This window comes from Marmota flaviventris, chromosome 19 (genome assembly GCF_047511675.1).
Source record: "Marmota flaviventris isolate mMarFla1 chromosome 19, mMarFla1.hap1, whole genome shotgun sequence".
NCBI lineage: Eukaryota > Metazoa > Chordata > Mammalia > Rodentia > Sciuridae > Marmota > Marmota flaviventris.
In genome coordinates, this window is record NC_092516.1 from 42,405,691 (window position 1) to 42,428,594 (window position 22,904).

The window sequence follows — 22,904 nt, forward strand, 5'->3', positions numbered from 1 at the left end:
CCAGGTTTTCAACTGCTGATCTAAGCCTCACTAGACTAGTCAGAGGGAGGTGAAGGCTAAGCTACCACAGAGAGACCCTCTGGCCACAAGACTCTGGAGAGGACCGCGAGGAGTCCCTAGCCATGACTGCCAGTTTCCACTATTGCCACTCCTGTCAGCTTTAAGCCCCCTTCCTACACAGTCTCAATATAACAAGGCACACTTAGCATTTCCTGGCTCTCAGGGTTCTCAGCGTTCTCCCTGTGGTTTGTTTTCAGATTCTGCATAGCACAGACACCTGGGCTCCGGATCCAGAACAGAAGCCTACAAAAAGATTGAAAAAATGGCGGGTTCCAGACATCAAGGGAACAGAAGATTGTGGAAGCCCTCCCCCTCATCACTGGCTGCATGAGGATTGGACAGTTCTCACCTAAGTGACTGATTTGTCAAGGCTTCAGGCACTGCCTCCAATCTGAGCCAAGTGGGCACAGAATCAATGTCTGAATGACAGGCTGCTCCATTGTCATTGTTAACCGACTACAGATCAGGGCTGAGAATATAGCTTAGTCAGTAGAGTGCTTGTTTTGCTTATATAAGGCCATGGATTCAATCCCCTGCACTACACACATACACTCCCACCAAAAAAAATACATTAAGCAACGGACTTTGGAGACTAAGGTTATGGATCAGTGGTAGAGAACATCCCTAGCATGCATGAGGTACTTGGTTGAACACGAAGCACCGTATTAAAAAAGCCACCCAAGAGGGGGATGTGGCTCAAGCTGTAGCACACTCGCCTGGCATGCAGGCGGCCCAGGTTCGATCCTCAGCACCACATACAAACAAAGAAGTTGTGTCCGCCAAAAACTAAAACTAAATATTAAAAAAAGCCAACAAAGAAACTACTAATGATACTGTGTCCATCTACAACAAAAAAAATTCAAGAAAAAAAAATTTGTATTGGACTTGTGCACCCTCACTACAGAACTCATAAACACTTTTTATAAATAATATATACATATATGTCTTCAGAAAATGTATAAAATTCTCCTGTTATGTCTTTTCAAGTAACTTATATTACAGGTATGCTTCACAACCTGAAATCCTCCCCATCTCACTTATTATTATTATTATTATTATTATTATTATTATTATTATTATTATTATTTAAGGCCTGTTAATTGCATTAAATGCCTCTGTATGGGGTTATTTTAAGGCAAAGTTTTCTTCCAATAATAGGACCTCGCCCAGCGAGAAATGTATTGACACTTATAACTGTTTATAAGGTTAAAGCAATTTGTGAATAAATATGTATATATATTTTTATGAAAATGATATCACAATTACTTTAATATATATTTTTTTTAATTTTTCTATTCTTTGTCTCATAAAAAGAAACAGTTTGAACTTTAAACTCTTCAGCAATGTTCTTATATCCCTTCCCCCAAAAACGTGACTCACAAGTATAATTCAAATTATTGAGACTCATAAATTTTTGATCCTTTATTTTGACTAGTGAAGTCTAAAGATTTTCTTTTTATTTTCACCTTTAAATGAAGCCCACTTTTTATAGCTTTCTTGTTGTGTAACTGACATTTAATATTCTGCAATTTTTACCCCCATTCTGATCACTTTGGACTATTGATGTTTTCATGGAGGGGATCTTAAAGTGGTCATGCACAAGGTAGGAAATAAGACTGGTGATTGCTGAGTATGTAGATTTTGCTATACAAAATAAGTATTGGTGGATGATATGGGGGTAGGGAGAAAAAGAGCAATGAAAAAAAGGAGAAAAACTTGAACAATAGAGGGGTTCACATGCTACAAGTCTACAATGATAGCGTGAATATAGAGGGTAGTGTTCTTGGAAGCAGCAATAAAATTTGAGGGAAAGAAAAACGTATTTTTTTGCACAGTTCCCAAGTGAGAGAGCCAGGTGAATGGGTTCTGTGTTCAACTCTTCCCACCTAGGAGTGGAATTTATAGTTCATAGGGTATGTCTCAGTAAGTAGTAAAACACCATTTCTATGTACCTTTACACTTTTTCATGGCTACAAGCTGACTTTGACAATTCTAGTCACATTACATCTTTGCACTTGTTAGCTATTCATTAATTAATTCATTACATTACATTATTTATTTGTTTTTTATTAATTCACTTTTTCTTTAGTTGTCAATTTTTTTACCTTACTGGTGATTACATAATTGCATAAATATTCTGAAGGTTGACTTTTGGTTAAATATTGTTTTATGTGTTTATTCATACATTTGCTTTTCATTGAAATGTTTTTCCTTTACCAAGCCTGATTTATATTAGACCTCAATCTTCATTTATGAAGACTAGATAAAATCACATTATTCCAAATAACTCAAGGATTTATCATCTTTGCAGAACCCTAATCACCTGCTAAAGTTGACCCAGTCTGGGTCATCTAAAAGCTGCGTCAAAACTCCTCTTTTTTCTTATATACACTTTAATAAAGAATTTCTCTCTCACTTTTATATTTTGGAGAGTAGACTGACTTCCCAAGCAGTAGTTAATAACCTAGATGAGTTTTCCAACTAGCTCACTATTACGTTTAAATTATTTAATCCTTGACACTAACTGCTGAGAGCCATAGCTAAGTAAGAATGACTCATGGCAATTTCCTTGTCAGCTTACCCCATGTTGCTTAGACAGAGGACTCTCCACTGTGGAAATGGGCTTGCCTTGGACCCAGGTCATTTGCAGTGACATTGCATGTATGTTTGAGTAAGGTGACCCTGCTCAAGGACAAGGATGGATTCGGGTTTAGGGAGAATCCTGCTGGATTAGGGTGGGTCCAGGTTTAGGGTGTATCCTGCTGGGAATAGGGAGTATCCTGCTGCCTCAGGTGCTTGCTCCTTGGGTTTAGGGTGGTTCCAGGTTTAAGGAGGACCCTGCTGGGACTAGGGCATATCCTGCTGCCTCAGGCCCAGCCCGCTCCTTGAGTTCCCTTTGAGTTCTCCCGGGATTCAGAGAGTATTTTGGGATGCAGAGCCCAGTGCAAGTGCTTTTTCCCCAGAACGTGCGTGTAGAGTGCTGGTGACAGTTCAGGAATAAAGAATTGCTGTTTGAATCTACAAGGCTGTGAGTGGCTCGTGATTTTGTGCCCAGGCAGACTGCGGCAACTAACAGTGTCACTGATTAATTTTTTTTTTTTAAATTTTTGCAAGATCTCTCTCTCTCTCTGTCTCTCTCTCTCTCTCTCTCTCTCTCTCTCTCTCTCTCATATGACAAATTGAAATCAGATATGCTTTTTTACTAAGAAACACTCTCAGCCTTTAATAAAATATTCTATAAAGAAAAAGGGTTTCACTGATTTTCTTAGAGCCTCACTAAATTGCTGAGGCTGGCTGACTTTAATCTAATGTTATAGAAGTTTGCAATATATATATATATATGAGAGAGAGGGAGAGAGAGAGAGAGAGAGAGAGAGAGAGAGAGAGAGAGAGAGAGAGAGAGAGAGAGAGAGAGTAGTGTTCATTTGACTCTTTCTCTTGGGGACTGTGCCAGAGTTACCTTTTTCTTTCACTTCTACCTTATTTCTGCCTCCAAAGAAACTACCCTTTACCCTCATACTACCATTGATCCACCATTAGACTTTTTAAATCTGAACTCTTGAGTTGGTCATTCTTTCTCTCTTTCCTTCACAGCACTTTTTTCTCTACCCGTACCTATTCCACCAATACTTTTTCATGAATACTCACTACTACATACTCAGTATCCACCAAGGTCACATCTTGATCCATCCCTGTTCTGCCTTTTCCATGGATCACTTTGAGATCCCCTCCACCCAGATATCAATAGTCCAGAGTAAGGTCAGGTAAGGGTGTTATATATACAGGTTTTTAAAAGTCATTTACATAACAATAAGCCTATTAAAATTGGGATGTATTTTGTCTTAGGTTAAAAAAGAAAATCTACAGACTGCACTGTTATACTGAATTGTTTAAAATTTATTAATCTCAATAATTTGGAAAAAGAAATTCTATAAAAAGGAGAATAAAGGAAAGAACATAATACATAAAATTGACAAATTTGAGGACACACCAAGGGTACATAACAAGGAGTGTCATATATCAGTGCTTTCAAAAGACAAATTAATTTGAAATAAATGTAGTTAATGTGAGATGTAGTAATCATTTTTAAATTATATATAATGGTAGTATACATGTATATGTACAAAATGCATCTCATATAATTATGAGTATACATTGCAAAAAATTAACTCTACAGTATTTATTTAATTTTTCTGACAACACTGTAAATACCTACATCTAGGTTTATGTATTACCAAATGTTCAGGATACATTTTGTACTTCATAAAGTACAAAGAACATAATGCCATCATTTATCTTTAATTTTTAAATATTTTTTTAATTATATATGATAACAGAATGCATTACAATTCTTATTACACATATACAGCACAATTTTTCATTTCTCTGGTTTTATACAAATTATATTTACATGAATTCACTTCTTCATACATATACTTTATATAACAATATACATCATATTCCACCATCATTTTTAACCCCATGATCCCTCCCCTCACCTCCCAACCCCCAAAAGGTCATTTTGATACACAATGATATATGCTATAAAGTTATAGAAAAGAGTATATACCTTATAATAATATGAAGAGATAAGGTTTTGTAACTAATACATAGAATAATAATAATAATAATAATAATAATAATAATAATAATAAACTTGCCATTTAGACATTAATAAATTATACACCTAGCACTATTGACATCTTTTCCAAAAAAATTGACATCTTTTCCAAAAAAAGGGGGAGTTATTTGTGGGGGAAAATGGTATTCTATGCTTTCTTAATATCAAGAATAAATTATTTTCAGAAGTAATATATATTTCAATATAAAAATAAAATAGAACCAGGTTCCATGGCACACACCTCTAATCCCAATGGATTGTGAGGCTAAGGCAAGATAATCCTGAGTTTAAAGCCAGCCTCAGAATCATAGCAAGGCCCTAAGCTACTATGTGTGACCCAGTCTCTGTGTGCCTCTGATTTAAATTTCCAGTAAGAAACAACAACAACAAAAAGAATACAATGTATTGATGAGGACACAGAACAAATTATCATGAACTAAAGATGGAGTAGAAATTGCTGTTATTTCATCATGAAAACTGTATATATATATATATATATATATATATATATATATATATATATATATATATATTCTCACCATGTAGCTTAGACCTGTAGAAATTATAGTATGTGTGTACAACGACAGTGTACAAGTATGTGATAGCATAAGACTAGAGCTATACTTGTCAATACAGTAGAAATGTGCAGCCTAGGAGGAAAGAGGAGGTGATTCAGAAAAATAAAAATAATAAAGTTTGAGAAAAAATGGTTCTGGAGCCCAGAAAGATTTTTGGTTTAATTAGAGTACAAAATACCACATAAGTATTATACTGAAGTTACATCTGTTAAATACATCACATGTATAATGGATTTCAAGGAAAATATGTGGAACTTATCACAAACAAAATAAAAATGTACAAAAGCACATAAAATAGCATGTGTGTAAATAAAACTAATCATTACAAAGACAACTATTTTAACTCAATTTAATATATAATATTTTCCTGTCAAAATTTTAGCATGTTTTTCTTTAAATACAAGGAGAGAGCTGGACCTGTTGGTGCACAATTGTAATCCCAGTACCTTGGGAGGTGTATTGTGAGCTCAAAGCCAGCATCAGCAAAAGTGAGGCCCTAAGCAATTCAGTGAGATACCGTGTCTAAATGTCATACAAAATATGTTTGGGGCTGTGGCTCAATTCCCCTGAGTTTAATTCCAAGTACCAAATAAAAGAAAAGAAAGAAGGGACCAAAAAATTATCTTAGAAATAAAATATATGTAAAATACCCCAAAACCTTTAATAAAAAAAAACAACAAATAATATATTGTTATGAGACACATTTAATGTATATTATGAAACTATATTGCAATAATACAGACCAATATATCATAATATAAAACAAATCTGAAACCATATGTAGATCAATAGTATTGTTAAGAGCAATAGAAAGGTATATGTAAAACCGACCATATGAAAAATAACATTAGACGTGAATGAATGAATCTATCCAACCTAAAGTTAGAATTGGGACATAGAGGCAAAGAATGTGCAAGATAGTCAGTTCCAAACTTAGCAACACTATAAAAAGCAAATATTAACAGGGAATGATGTTGAAAATAAAGCAGAATATTAAATGAGACACTGTCCCTCCATCTATAGATAAATTTAAGGAAAAAACTACTGTGAGTATCTCTTTGGCAAAATCATGAATGAGTAGAGAGATTTAGATACACTGGATATTAGTCCAGTCTTAAGTAATGTACCACATTTGGGACAAAATTCCCAATTACCATCATCACCTCTAGTGAACAGAAATGTGAGAGAGGTGCTGAGGATGTTGCTCAGTTTTTAGAGTGCTTGCCTTTATGCACAAGGCCCTGGGTTCAATCTCTAGCACCACAAAAAAAAAAAAAAAAAAAAAAAAAAAAAAGAAAAAAGAAGGAAATATGAAAGAAATGATACAAAAAATCGGTGATATCTAGGAGCCATAAAATTTTTCACAAGTGTTTCATTAGCTGTGACCAAGACACAAAAATACCCAAATATCAAAGCTGTCAATTTATCTCAAAAAAAATCTGCCAGCATATTTTCCCAATTGCTGTTGCTGACAGATGAAGTTCACTCTAGCTTGTATTATAGGTGACATAGGGAGGAATCCAGTAAACTACTCTAAGCCTGACTGAGATTTTAGCACTTCCTGAATCCTGCCCAACCCTGATACACTAGTAATAAGGCCAGAACTACCAATTCCTCCTAGAAAAAGTTTTTTTTTTTTTTTTTTTTTTTTTTTTTTGTGGGTGTGTGTATGTGTGTATTGAATGTTTCACATTTAACATATTTTGTTTATGTTACTATGTCCTGGATACACTAGTAATAATGCCAGAACTACCAATTGCTCCTAGAAAGTTTTTTTTTGTGTGTGTGTATGTGGATGTGTGTGTCAATGTGTGTACTGAATATCTCAACTTTAACATATTTTATTTACCTTACTGAGTCCTGAAGTTCCAAACTCTAGAACAAAAGGTGATTGAGCTAATGTAAATCTCTGTAGATTTCAAACAAATGAATTTACATCCTTTTCCCAGCACTTTTATGAACTATGATACCAAACAGCTGTTCAGAAAGGAGCTTAAAAAACAATGATCCCTGTTTATTCCAACAAATCTTTACAGAATAGTCCTACATTGGCTACTTCATATGAACTTTCCTCAGAGATAAAATGCATCAGTCAAAGAGATTTTCTGTAGCCTGGGCAGTGTTGTTGAAAAGGTTATTATAATAATCTAAAAGAGCTAGGTGTGGTGGCAAATATACTAGAGGCTGGAGAGGCAAGTCAGGAGGATTGTGATTTGAAAGACAGCCTTAACAACATAGAAAGGCTATAAGCAACTTATTGAGATATTAGTGATATATCACCTGTCTCAAAAAAAAAAAAAAAAAGGACTGGAGACATAACTCAGTGGTAAACACCCATGGAGTTCAATTTCTAGCACCAAACCACACCAAACGAAACAAATATCTGAAAGATAGTAGGGACTCCAGAGTATAGATGTATATGCATAGATAAAAATTTTGGTTACAATATAAAGTTAATAAAGATACTTTTGAAAAAAATTTCATGGTTGTTTTTTTAAAGAGAGAGAGAGAGAGAGAGAGAGAGAGAGAGAGAGAGAGAGAGAGAGAATTTTAATATTTACTTATTCATTTTATTTTTCGGCAGACACAACATCTTTATTTGTACGTGGTGCTGAGGATAAAACCCAGTGCCACACGAATGCCAGGCAAGTGCACTACTGCTTGAGCCACATTCCCAGCCCCTATAATTGTTCTTAAGAGCTCAAAATAAAAATGCCATATAATCCACTAATAATAATTTTTTTGAAGCAGGGTATCATTGTGAATGTCTGTACTCTCAGTGGCTTGGGAGGATGAAACAGGAGGAACTTAAATGCAAGACCAGCCTCAGAAACTTGGCAATGGCTTAAGTGACTCAGTGATATCCTGTCTTATTAAAAAAAAATAGGGATGTAACACAGTGGTAAAGTGCCTAAATAAGTAAAAATAAATAACAATAACAATTCTTGGTTTAAAAAATGCCCTATAACCCAGTAATTATAATTCTGGATAAATATCTAAAGAAATTGGAACACTTTTGTTAAAGATATTACTTCACTTCCATTTTTATTGTAGGTTTATTCACAGTATCTAATAAAAGGAATCAAATGACGTGCCTTTTAGATGCAAGGTATTGATGAAAAGGTTTCTTCCAGCTGCAGATCATCCATCTACTTGCCTTAAAGGCTGCATACTTATAATTCAAACTGCTCCCGAAAAGGCAAGACTCAGATATGGATTCTTCTGAGTACTCCAAGAAATTTTGGTACCTCCGGAAAAATTCTGTAAGACTTTTCCAAAATTAAGGAATACGTAAATTTTGGAGTTTGGGATGTGGACAACATACAGTAAATTCTCCAAGGGAGAATCTTAATTCAGACACTGTGATAAGGTGTCTGGTCTGGGGAAGAAAGAGGAAGTAAAATCAGAGTTTGAGATAAAACTAGACTTTGCTTCACTGATTTCTAGGTTATTGATTTAATCCAAACAGATATTGGAAAAGGGTTAAAGCTACTAATTAAAATTTATGTAAAACAGGTATTTAAAAAGTACCAGGAAAGAGCTGAAGGTGTGGCTCAGTGGTACAGTGCTTGCCTAGCATATATGAGGCCGTGAGCTTAATTCTCAGCGCCCCATATAAAAAAATTAAATATAAATAAATATTTAAAAAAACACCAGGTAAGGATTTAGGGTTGTTGCTCAGTAGTAGAGTACTTGGATAGTATGCATGAGGCAGTCTGTTTGATACTGGACCCACATTAATAACAACAATAATAATAATAAATATATTTTGTTCATCCACAACTAAGAAAAAAATTATTTTAAACAAGTACAACAGTGCTATGGCCTGTAACCTTCTAATTATCTGTGTTCTAATTAAGCCCTTGCAATTCAACTTTCTTGTTATTTAAATTAAAGTCCATTTCCACTTTTATTTCCTGCCATACCAGGTCTAAGGAGTTTGCTTGAATATTAGGAATCCTTCTAAATGTCACTTTAATAAAGTCGTTTTACATATTTAAAAACTCAGTTGAAAGCAAACTTGGTGGCATAGGCCATAACCCCTGTGGCACAGAAGAATTATACATGGATATCATGAGTTCAAAGCTACCATCAGCAAAAACAAGGCACTAAGCAACTAAGTGAGACCCTCTCTCTAAATAAATACAAAAAAAGGACTGGGGATGTATCTCAGTGCCCCTGAGTTAAATACCTGGTACAAAAAAAGAAGAAAAATGAAAAAAAATTCACTTGAGGACAAATACATTAAAGAAACAAACAAACAAACAAAAAACACCTTAATTTTGGACAAATTAACTACACTATTGTGAGGATGGCCTTAGGCCTGGCTTAAAAAAAACTCCATTTTAAAAACTTCAGTTTGAAACATGCAGTCCCACCAGGCATGCCTAAAGAAGCCCTGAAGTATTGCCTTCAGACATAAACAAATCACTTCCCCTCACCATAAACAGAGTGAGGCCTCTGGCAGGTTGTCCTCACCTAATAAGAGGGAAGGGTGAGAAGACCAAGGTGCAGACCATCAGACCAGATGTTTCTGGCCCTAGAGTAAATGATGTCATGGAAAAATCTGGTGGTAACTAACAAGGATTGAAAAAAGGGTAAAAAAGCTGCAAAATTTAGTATAAAGAGTAGAGCAAATGAACAGATGTTCAGCCAGCTCAATAAAAAATGCACTTGAGCTGGGGAGGCTGATGAGGACTTGGAATGACATCTCATCACTTCTCACCATTTGTATTTTCCTCGCCACTCTTAAACTCTACAGCCACACCTTAGTGAGAGGGGGGAAGGTAAAAGACTATATGATGTTCTTCTCATGTGATGAAAACTTAATTTCAGTGGGGAGAAACCCAATGGGGAAAATAAAACCAAGAGGCAAGATCTCCCACACACCCGAAATATATACTTTTATGAATAAAAATTTTATCAAAATTACTTTAAAATTTCATTTAACTTTTGTGCTGTCTGGTCTTATGAGAAAGCAAATTTTATTTTAAACTTCTAAGCAATGTCCTAAGGCATTAATATTTTCCCAGAGGGAAAAACAATATAATGCATTAGTATAATTTAAAAATTTCTAGTATTCATAATAAAAATTAAGAAGGACAGCTTAAATCAATTTAATAACTTAAACCACTATATCCAAAATATTATTATTTTTGAAAATATAAATTGACTAATAAATAAATGTATTTTTCAAGCTTCATCCTAAAATTCACTCTTGACGTCTCAGGGATATCTATGTTCACCACAGCTATATTATATGTTTGAGATTCATAAATACCCTAACATCAGCAAGGTGAAAAAAATGAACAACTCAGTTCTGTGTCATAGGTTATGGAATAAACATACCAAACAACATTCTCTTAGGGCCAAAGAACAGGAGAGACTCTGCACTTTGAGAGAGAAGCCATCTACAACTCAGAAGTGTACAAAAGTGGAAACTGTTTCTCACAGGTTTCTGGGCATGGGTCCATATTCATTTTAGATAGCATACTTTAACCAAAAGAGGTTGATATCACTGGAGAGAAGACTCTAGGTAATCAGATCATCAGTAATCCAGAAACTAGAGTCTAAACATTTAAAAAAATTATTTTGCAGTTTTGTCTTTAGCCTAATGCAGGGTTGTTATTTCAATTTTTCTTCTTTAGTATGGGGTACTCTGAGAATATCATCAAACATTAAAGGCATAGAAGTCTATACATATTTCCATATAATTCAATAAAGCCTGTCAAGAGATTAAAGTTTAAATTTAAATTAATAAAAATTTAACCAGTACCTATAAGGCACATTATGTTTTTCACATAACTTCTGTTCCACATATGATTGAATCCTGGCATTTGGCCCATGTTTAGTGAATTAGATATCTATCACTGAATAAGAAGAAACCATATAAAAATTATTGTCTCAAGTGTGGGCTTATCATCAATTAAGCCTGGGTTCATATGGGATCTTTTTACTGCATTAGGTGATAGTTGGTAAGGTTACTGAACTTCAGAGGGAGATATGGTTGCCAAAAAAAGCACCCTTCTTCTCAGAATCAAATAAATTAAGGTGGGCTCATTCCCATGGAGGTGACAGTGTTATGAAAGTAAAAACAAAGTATTCAAAGTGTTTCCTGACTAATACACTTTCATAGTCACAGATTTACATAAGTCACTCACAAAAAATAAGAGCTCAGATCCAAAATTTGTGAAATATACTCTGCACTTTGGCTACAAGAGGAGTAAAAACACATTGTCAACTTTATGTATACAGATAGGGCTAAAGAATTGCTAATATGTTGACACTCGGTATCATTCTGTTTTTTGTAATGGATGAGGTTTACATAGCTGTTCAGTGTGAAAGAATATTTGAAAGGTCTCCTGAATATTAAGCAACTTTACTGGAATTCAGGATCAATTCTCTGTGACCCCAAAGCCACAACTCACATCCTCTAGACTACATGAATTATCAATCTTTCATTATTGTCTTAGAAGTTAGATAGTGGCACAATAAAGCAGAATATTTTTTTTTTGTACCAAGGACCGGACTCAGAACACTTTATCATAAATCACATCTCCAGCCCATTTGTTTTTAAAGACAAGCCAAGTTCTTACTAAGATGCTTAAGGCCCCACTGAGTTGCTGAGTCTAGCCTTGAACTTAAAATCCTTCTTCCTCAGCCTCTTAAGTCACTGAAATTGCAGACATACATTACAATATTGGCTCTTGTTTCCTGGTTTATGAATAGGCAAAATTGAAATGATAAGCAGAGAAGCAGCTGTTATAATCACCCCTTTATTCTGGCTTAATTCCTAAGGTTTAAATATTGAAACCCATATTTCAATGTATACTGAAGGTAACATTATCTATTATAGTCAACAGTCTGTTGATCTCCATCTTATCCAGACAATTATTTACTGCCTAAACTTGATTTAATTTGAAAATGTTACTCAATATGTTTGAACTTCTGGTTTTTCTTCTGGAATTATTAGGATACTAGGTTCAAACCATACAGCCTATGGAAAATTATGGTGTGCTTATAGCTAAAGAGAAGACTATATGATAAATAAAATTTTAAACTCATGAGGATGAGTTATTTTCTTTATTTTTATGTAACCTTGGTGAATAAGATACAGAGTACACAACCAAACCTTAAATCTTTTAAAGCAGGCTCTAACTCTAGTTAATAAAGAAAAATATCAAATACAAAAAGTTGTGTTGCAAAATCACATAGCAGTTGGTTTGTTATCAGAAGCACAGGAATGGGTTTCTGCCATATAATAATATCAGTATGACTTCAATATATATGATATCTTTAGATGCAGCCACACAGCAGTTGATCAATGAGAAGTTGCAAGAATGATGAGCTTGTTTAGATACCATCTGGAGATGGGTTTTAGTAATCCTAGACAGGGGGATTGTGTTCTAGTCATATCACAATACAGCATATTTTTGAGGCCTGTGGATGCAGAGCTCTTACCTCCTTGCTAATAGATCTTTGCAGAAGACTTCAGGTGTGTAGATTTTTTGATGATGAAACCTATAAGAGTGGATCATTGGAAAGGCCAAACATGGCTATAGCTACTCTGTTGTTGATGCTTCCAAAAGGTTATTGTTATTATTATGATGATGATTATTATAAGTATTATTATCATTTATTTAAGTAATGAATACCTTGATTAAGTGTATACATTAATTGTCATAAACATTTTTTTCTGAGCATGTCTTCACTATGTAAAATATTGATCATGCACCTTTGTTTTCTGGCCTATATATGAAAGGGCCTATGGAATGATGCAGGATTCTGAGGGCTGAATGCTCCGGGCTACCTGGAGCTATTGTTACCTCTGCATAAGCATGACTACACTGCCAAATCTTCCTCACATCTCTCAATTGCTAGAGACCAAAATTTTACATCCTGGGTCTCAACATCCACACAGCAACTCGCATAGTCTTTAGGATATTTGCAGGTGAGAGATATCTCAGTCCTGATAGATTAATGGAGATTTTTAGGGGAGTAGTGGCAACTATGGACACGAAGAAGCATACAACACTTTGTTGCCTCAGTCCAATTACAGTGAACTCCTGTGGAGAGCTGTGACATAGTGGGATTAGTTCCTTGTAAACAGAAATAAGGATTCTGACTGCACTGTGCACAAACATGAACCTTGGAAGTTGAACTATCAATGAACTGCTGAAGCCCAGGCCTCAGCCCCTGGCCAAAGAAAAAAGTGGCAGCAGTGGCATAGATGATTTGGAGAAGTAGTCAAATGAGTCATGTGCAGCTGCTGTGGCCATGGGATGAATGGTTTCTATAGATCTGACAGCAAAAACTGATGCAAGTGTATGAGAGACTACCAGAATGAGAAATTGCAAAATAATCAAGAAGTATAGGAATCCAAAGTATATCCAGTAGAGTAAGATCTCTGTATTTTGAAAATACCCATCAACCTTCTCCATTGTGATGATTGAGTCTGGGGAGAAGAAGAAGGATAAAGGCCTTCAAGTCCAGTCAATGGATGATGCATAAAATGAAACAACAGCAGCCAATGGCTCCAGTGAACAACTGGCATGGCCAGCCCAGGTATCCAAGTTTACCCCATTTTACCTGTTAAGCAGAACTGGTGGACTTTTAAAAATAATTTACCCAGGTGGCAAGAGAGCAAGATTATTATTTTTTGTCTGTAAGAATTAGAGATAAACAGCGTTCTGTGTTGCACCTTAAGAATGGAGAGGTTAGCATTGCTCCTTACAGTTGAAGTTGTAAAATGCTCAATGCCATGAGGCATTTAAGGACAAAAAAAGACCAAGTATGTTAGTACCTGGCCAGGCTTCCAGAGGGCTGTATTTTTAGCAAGTAACCAAGGTCATAAACACTCATATTCAATCTATGTACTCAAGGTCAAAAACATTTGTTTGTGAGCATGCTCTTACATCAGTAAAATGTTGTTGATATGCCTTCTTTGTCTGACCTGCATAAAAAAAAAAAACATTCTATTTAATAATTTGGGGGGCTGAGGGATAGAAGCTAGAGTTTGGTTATGGGCTATTGCTGCCTTCAAAAGTAGCATGCCTACCATCCCAAAAGTTCCTCACGTCTTCATTCAACTGCTTGAGCCCCAAACCTTGCTTTTTTGATATAAGCCCCTGCACAACAGCCACAGATGTGAAATCATTTTTAATTTGAGACTATCACAAATCCTCTGCTTTATGTAAGTAGTATTGTGTTGTTTTGTAGACATACTCTCAGATAAAATTCATACAGTGGAGATTTAGTATATTATTTATTTTAGATTACACATATGGCCTTAATGTTGTCTCACCCTCACTTTTTTAATGTAGTGTTTCATATTCTCCATTTACAAAACTTTTGTGATACAGATACAGTCCTTTTGTTGCAGTTTCCATAGCATCCTGCATTTTCATCATGACTGAAATGAAATATGGCTGTTTTCAAATTTCTCCTGATAAGAAATTTTAAAAATATTGCTTGTTCTTGATTTTTCAATTCAATTTTCAGCAATTTCCCAAGTTTATTTTAAATCCTTGCTATTAGCTTTAGATGTTTTTCTCAAACATATTATCCCCATTGAATAAAAAGTTCATCAGATGTAAAAATTTTGGTTTTCTTTTTTTTTTATTCTTTCTTTTCTTTTTTTAAGGGGAGAGGAATGAATACTTAACCCAGGGTAGTTCTCCTAAACCCCTATATCATCAGGCTTTTTAAATTGTATTTTATTTTATTTTTAGTTTTCACACAAATTCTTAGTTTCTTAGGGCCCTCTCATATTATTTAGGCTGAATTTGATATCGTGATTCTTCTGCTTAAGTCTCCCAAATTATTAAGATTGCTGACATGAGCCACATATGTGTGTAACCCCCCTCCCCTTTTTTAATAAATGTCACTACTTAAAAATGTCAGTACTTAAAAATAATGATGAATCATGGCTTCTTAAAGGAAGTAAGTTTTGCCTTTGGGTTAGGCATATTTGATCTTGATATGTACTTAAAAATTGTGGGCACACAACAAAGCATCTTTGTAAGATACTGTTTCAAAATAAAAAAAAAAGAAAAGAAAAAAATTGAGGATATAGCTCAGGAATATTAATTCTCTCAGTTTAACCACCAGCACTACACTCATATAAACACACACACTCACACACACACACAGTACTTGTGGGATTTTGAAAATATTTTTTGACACTGAACAGCTGTATTAACCTCATCTATTACAAAAGGCAGAATTAGTGACATAATATCATGGGTCCTTTAGCCTTATCTATGTACAGAAATTTGGTAATGCGATTTTACTCCTACTCTAGCCAAATGCAGAATGCATTCTACAAACTTTGGGTCAGGGCTCTTCTTCTTTTTTTTATGGCTTTTATAAAGTTGTGGCTATGAAAGAGTACTAGTAAGGTACCTAGTCAGGAAATATTTTTTAATGTTTTTGCTTTTGCTTTTAGAACACTGTCTCCTCAATGAGAACAAGCTCACCTTAATTTATTAGATTCTGAGATATCATGTGAAGAAGATTCAGGGTGCTTTTTTTTTGGCAGCCAGATCACCCTCTGAAGTTCAGTAATCTTAACAGCTAAACATATGCAGCAAAAATATTGCAGATGAATGCAGTTCAATCCAAATGTGAACTAGTAAGTTTTAGAGTGACTTCTTATACAGTTATAGACAACAATATACCCACTGGAGGGAAAATGTCAGGTTTTAATCATATGTGGTACAGTGAATATCTGGAAAACAGCAGATATCTTATAAGCAGTATTTTAATTTCTTTTATTTAAGTTCATATTCCCAGCCCTGATCCTTAGTCTTTTAACAATGAAAATGGACCAGCTTGCCTTTTGGACTTGATTCTGGGCCCACTCGGCTTAGGTTTGAGTCAGTGCCTGAAGACTTGTCCAATCAGTCTCTTAGGTGCCATTCTTTTAATCATTTTGTAGGCTTTCTGTCATGGATCAGGAGCCTAAATTTCTGTGTTAAGAAGAAGCTGAAAACAAATCACAGGGAAAACTCTGAAAACCCTGAAAGCAAGAAAATGATAAGAGTGCCTTGTTATCTTGAGACTGGATAAGTAGGTTGTTTGAAGCTGGCAAGAGTGGCAATGGCGGAAAATGAAAATTGTGGCTAGGGACTTGTTATGAGGGGGCAACAATTGTGATATATGCAGTACAGGAGAGAAATAAAGAATTTCCATGCACTTCTGCCCCTTTCAATGCTTTATTCATTCAATTACTCAACATAATTTCACTCTATAGGTTCTTAATCAAGAAAACAACAATTCTTAATGCTAGGTACTGCAATAGACATAATCCATTCAGAGCTAACAATTATAAATTAATTCTAAGCACTGCAAAGCACACGTAATAATGACAGGCTAATTACAGACATTCCCTCTGCATGCTAAGTTCAAAAGTCTCAAGCCTTAGGCTTTATGTCCAGCATATGCACACTCACTCAGACCAGGGTGATCAGGACAAAAACCAAGGCAGGGCTTTCCTGGTGTGGAGCAGATGACTGGTTGAGGAGAGGATGATAGGGAGAAGTTGCAGCTCTCACCAGGGTCCAGACAAGGGCATAGAGTTGGAAAGTGGTGAGTATTATGCAGAGGATCAGAAAATGAAGACAACTAATGGGATGTCAGGTCCTCATCAGGCTCTCCATCTCAAGTGCATCTTTGTTTTGGCTGGCTGAATCCCTGTTCATTAGCTGTATTATTTACATAAAATTTTGGGCTTTTTTACCCCCCTTGCAATCTTCTTCAGCTACTACCATGCTTATCATTATCATTTACCCTGGGGTCAGAAACATCTTGTCTGGTGGTCTCCACCCTGATATTTTTTGCCTTTCTCTCTTATCAGGCTAGGAGATCCTGCCAGGGGCTTCATTCTATTTATCAGGTTGAGGGGAAATAACTTGTTTGAGGCCATACTGGAGTGCTCTGTATGTGTATGCCTGGTGAGACTGCAGATTTGAAACTAGAATTTTAAAAATAGAGTTGTGTAGGCTCAGGCCTAAGGCCATCTTCACAGGACTCCTCAGAGGGTCTCTGTGGCAGATAAACCTCCATCCCCCACCCTTACTAGTCTAGTGAAGCTTAGATCCACAGTTAAAAACCTGGGCATTTTGTTCCATAATTGTATGGTGTTTTCAGCTTGTCTCTAAAGCCCTTTGTGGGCATCCATGTGCCATGAGTCCAGCATGTTCCCACATTGTGTGGTGAAGACTGGAATAATTATCTGAAGAGAACCCCAACTTCATTTGTTGTTTTCATGCACAAGAGAGATTGTACTTTTAGAGCTTGTTATGGAGGGTTTTTTTTTTTTTGTGTGTGTGTGTGTTTTGTTTTCTTTTTGGTACCAGGAAATCAACCCAGGGGTGTTCAGCCACTGAATCACATCCCCAGCCCTTTTTAAATATTTTTATGTGGAGACAGGGTCCCTTTGAGTTTCTTAGGGCCTCATTAAGTTGCTGATGCTGGATTTTAACTCAATGCTCCTCATGACTCCTGAGCTTTTTTAATGTAGGGGAAGCAGTATCAGAAATTCAGAACAACAATATAAATTCCAGAACTTAAGCTGAACTCTTCCTAGGTCTGAGAATAAACCTCTAGTTTTCTAGCTCTCTGTTCACATATTCAAATCCAGGGTTCTTTTTTCATAGTGAATTAGTATAAAATAGAAGGGTTAGTAAAATTACAGTGTAATCAGGATAATGAACCTCATTCTAACACAGCTGGAGGCTAACTGGGAGATATGTTAATGAGCACCATTAAGGCCTATTTCAAATGTAAAAAAACCTTAATGCACACTTTTGGGAATACCTTCAACAAAGTCCTTTGTCCCGTGGTGAAGTTGCAAGAGGAAAGATGGGTCACGGAAAAGATGAAAATGAACCCATATGGTAGTCAGGATGCCTTTTCTAAAACATATTTTAAATATTTTTTTCCATGTCTGCTGAAAAACATCTGTAAACTTTTAAGATGGCACACAAAAATGAGTTTATCTGGTATCATTCCCCGTCCCACATGGTGGGAGTTCTATTTCGACTTGCTTAAATAAATAGATTTTATTCTTCAAAATTTGTGAGACAAGCACCCAGATGCAATTGGCAAAGTGAGAAATTTTGTTTCATCTTAAAACTCCACTTTCAACATTATCAATGACTATTTTCCCATATTCCATTTCATTTTTCTTCAAGAACTAGAGAGCATTTTTAAAAGATTTGATTTATCATCTGTGTAGGAATGGCAGAAAAGCTCCGTAAACTCAACAAGCAGGACTGGAGAGGCCTGTCACAGAAGAGAAGGGGGAAGGGGGAAGAAGAGAGAGGGAAGGGGGAAGAGGGGAGAGGGAGATGGGGAGAGGGAGAGGGAGAGGGTGTTGATATTTATGAGCTCAACGGGGGATGAGGAGGAGCAGGGGGGGAGTGGGCTCTTACTTCTTTATTGGCTGAGAGTTCACGCCACTTTGGGATTTGGAGGTGTGCCATTGTGCCATTAAAAGTTCACGCTATTCAGTGTCATGGACCTGAGCTCCTGGAAGAAAAATGCTTCAGGCACCATCTTTTTTTAAGAGAGAGAGAGAGAGAGAGAGAGAGAGAGAGAGAGAGAGAGAGAGAGAGAAGAGAAGAGAAGACAAGACAGAGAGAAAGAATTCTTTTATTTTATTTTATTTTTTTTTAGTTTTCAGCGGACACAACATCTTGTTTGTAGGTGGTGCTGAGGGTGGAACCTGGGCCGCACGCATGCCAGGTGAGTGCTCTACCACTTGAGCCACATTCCCAGCCCATCCAGGCACCATCTTTACCAACAATCCAAGCTTTTTAAATATGAATAAAGCAGAATAAAATTAGGTGACATTAAAAAGAATCTCTTCTAATGAGGTAGTGTAGTTTATGTGTCCCAATAAAGGTCCTCAATTCATTTTGTTTTCATATGTAAGACCTTTTAATTAAAATGGCCCTGACCCATAGAAACATTCCAAACATTTCAGTAAACACCTTTCTCTGGTGTGGCAGGAAAATAAAAGTGGGACTAACTTGAATTCAAACGACATGAAAGATCAATCTCTCTCTTTCTTTCCTTTTTTTTTTGTTTTTTGTTTTTTGTGGTACTGGAAATTAAACCCAGGGCCTCATGCTTAGAAGGCAAGCACTCTACCAGCTGAGCTATATCCCCAGTCCCATATTTTGGTAGGCAAAACCAGGGATTGAAGTCATGGGCGCTATACCACTGAGCCACATCCCTACCCTTATTTTGTTATTTTTACTTAGAGAAAGGGTTTCACTGAGTTGCTTAGCTTCTCACCATTGCTGAGACTGACTTCAAATTCAGGATCCTCCTATCTCAGCCTCTGAAGCAGCTGAGATTACAGGCATGCACCACCATGCATGGCCAACTTCCATCTCAAAAACTAAAGTACACAGCAAATTAGGTCACAGGCAGTCAACAAATAGGTACACTATGAAAAAAACTATTTTTTAGTTGTTGATAGACCTTTATTTACTTATATGTAGTGCTGAGAATTAAGCCAAGTGCCAGACAAGTTAGAGACTCAGAGAGGGTCGTTGTCTGGCCAGAGAAGGCCAATATTTATGAGGTGTCACTAAGTTTCAGAGAGGGCTGCTATCTGCTCAGAGAGCCAGGCATGGGTGAGTTCAAGGCATGGGCAGGCATTCCAAGCAGGTTCAGAATTTGCAGTAATTTATAGTAAAGCTGAAATTAACTTTTCATGGTTTTGTGGGGAGGTGCCCAATTTTAAGAAAAGATCAGGTTGGGCCTATCACTACCACTGAGCTCCAGCCCCAGCCCCCTGGTACATATATTTTTTTTATGGTGGATACTAGAGATTGAATTTAGGAACACTGGACTACTGAGACTCACTCTTGTAAGGTTAAAAGAAATTGAAGTTAAAGCATAAAAGTTAAAGGGTAAAAGACCAGGTGTTGTAAAGTTTCTAAGCTGCAAGGTCTGAGTTAAAATGTAAAGGATTAGGTATTGTTAGGTTTCTATGCTACCTGCAAAACCTGAAATTTCTGTAGCTGTTGAGACAATGCTTGGAACTGCCCAGTAAATATTTCCCCTGACTATTGGTTGTTTAATAAGGGCTCTGTGTGGTCGCACGTAGGCATTGCAGGGCCTGGACCAATCAGTTGAAATGTAACCCCCTCCTTAGGAATGACCTATCACTCCAGCCTGACCTGTTCCCGCCAATGAATGAACCAAACATGTTTAGGAGTTGTTATTCAATTTTCCCGTGCCTCATGATGATTTGTTCTGATGTATACAAAGCCCTCCACCCTCCCCAAAAAGTGTACTTAAGCAGTGCTCAGCCCCTGCTCGGGGCTCTGGCTGCTTTCCCTTCTTGAGTGGGCACGGAGCCCCAGCATGCTGGTTCAATAAATCCCCCTTCTGCCAATTGCATGAGTGGTCACTTGGTGGTCTCTTTCTCCGACGTTTCGCGGGACCCTTACATTTGGTGCATTGGCCGGGAAAAGCGCATTGCCGCACAAGGAGACCTCCAACGGACTCCTTTAGGGGGTAAGTAAGGCGCCTCTTCCTCTTCTTCTTCCTCCTTCTCTTCTCCTCCTTGTTCTCCTTCTTGTTTTTCCTTTGCGATCGCTTAGAGCTTTTTGGTTTTTGGCTCGATGGAGAGCGTAAGTTCTCAGAGCTTTTTGGTTTTTGGCTCGGTGGAGAGCGTAAGTTCTCAGAGATTTTTGGTTCAGGTTTGGTGTTTGGCTTGGATTGGTTGGTTGGGTTGGCAGCGTGGCCATCAATGGAGAGTGTAAATTCTCCCTGGCAGTGGTGACAGACGTGTCCTAATCCACAGGCCACTCCTCTTAAGGGACACCTTAGAGGATTCGGGGAGGGGGGAAAGTGCCCCCAGTTTGTAGAGGGACAAGAGTGCCCTCGTTTGTACTCTGCTGCCAACCCGTTTGGTTTCGCCGGCAATTCCTTTTCTCAGGTTAAATTCACTGCCTGTCTTTAATCTTTGCTTCTAAATTTGTGTTAAACGTTTACTGTGTGTCCATGTTTGTGTCACGTTTGTATTGTCCTGTCCCTGTCTTTGTTTGAGTAACTCCCAGTATGGGACAAAGCCATTCCACGCCTCTGTCCCTGACCCTTGATCATTGGGTGGATGTCCACTCAAGGGCCCAGAATCTTTCTTTTTCAGTGAAATGCCGGACCTGGCAGACACTCTGTACTTCAGAATGTCCCACCCTCGGAGTTGAATGGCCCCCATTCATCAAGAGATATTGTCTTTCAGCCGGGGCCACGTGGCCATCCAGACCAGCAGCCATATATTTTAACTTGGCTGGACCTCTGTGAATTTCCTCCCACATGGGTGAAGCCTTTCCTTGTCCCAACTCTTACTCCATTCCCTTCCCCCACGATCCTATCACTCAAACCTTCCGCTCCTCCCCCTCGCCCCTCCGTTCTCCCTGAGTCACAGGATTTAACTTTACTGGACTCTACCCCCCCCCTCCTTATCCTCTACCCATGCTCCCAAACCCCCAACTCGTCCTAAGTGGCCCTCGCGCTGCTGACTCAGCCTCTCCACCACTGAAGATAATCGGACCAGATACAAGCCCTCCTGGGGATTTCCCCACTGTGGAAGCAGCAGCCCCTCCCCCACCGGAGGAAACCGGGCCAGCTAAGGGAACTCGCCGGCGGCGACTAATGAAAACCTGGATGCCCCTGTGATGCTTCCTCTCCGTCCCTATGGGCCCACAATAGATGATGGGCACGGGGGGGGGGGGGGGAGATTCAGGCTTACCAATATTGGCCTTTCTCCTCCTCAGATCTATACAACTGGAAAAATAACAATCCCCCTTTTTCTGAGGACCCAGCCAGGCTTACAGGTTTAGTCGAGTCGCTGATGTTCTCACACCAGCCCACTTGGGATGATTGTCAACAACTTTTGGGGGCTCTCTTCACAACAGAAGAACAGGAGAGAATCCTCTTGGAAGCCAGAAAGAATATTCTTGGACCAGATGGGCGACCAACCCAACTCCCCAATCTCATTGAAGCTGGCTTCCCCTTAAACCGACCCAACTGGGACCCTAACACCTTTGAAGGTAGGGAGCATCTGTCCACTTATCGCCGGGCTGTTATAGTGGGTTTCCGAGCGGCCGCCAGGTGGCCAACTAATCTGGCCAAGGTAAGAGAGATTATCCAGGGACCCAATGAATCTCCCTCCATGTTTCTAGAGAGAATTATGGAAGCATATAGGAGATATACTCCCTTTGATCCTCAGGTAGAGGACCAAAAAGCATCTGTTGTAATGGCTTTTATTGGGCAGGCTGCCCTAGATATTAAGAAGAAGTTACAACATTTAGATGGATTACAAGATATGACCTTAAGAGATTTAGTCAGAGAGGCTGAAAAAGTATATTATAAGAGAGAAACTGAGGAAGAGAAGGAACAGAGGAGGGAGAAGGAGAGGGAACAAAAGGAAGATGAAAGGAGCAAAAGGCAGACTAAAGCATTGGCTAAGGTCCTGGTCACAGTCGCAGACAGGCCAGAAGCTAGAAAGCAGGGAGACAGGAAGGGACACCTGGGCCCACGCCAAAGGCTGCCCCTGGCCTCAGATCAATGTGCCTACTGTAAAGAGAAGGGACACTGGGCCAGAAAATGCCCCCAAAACA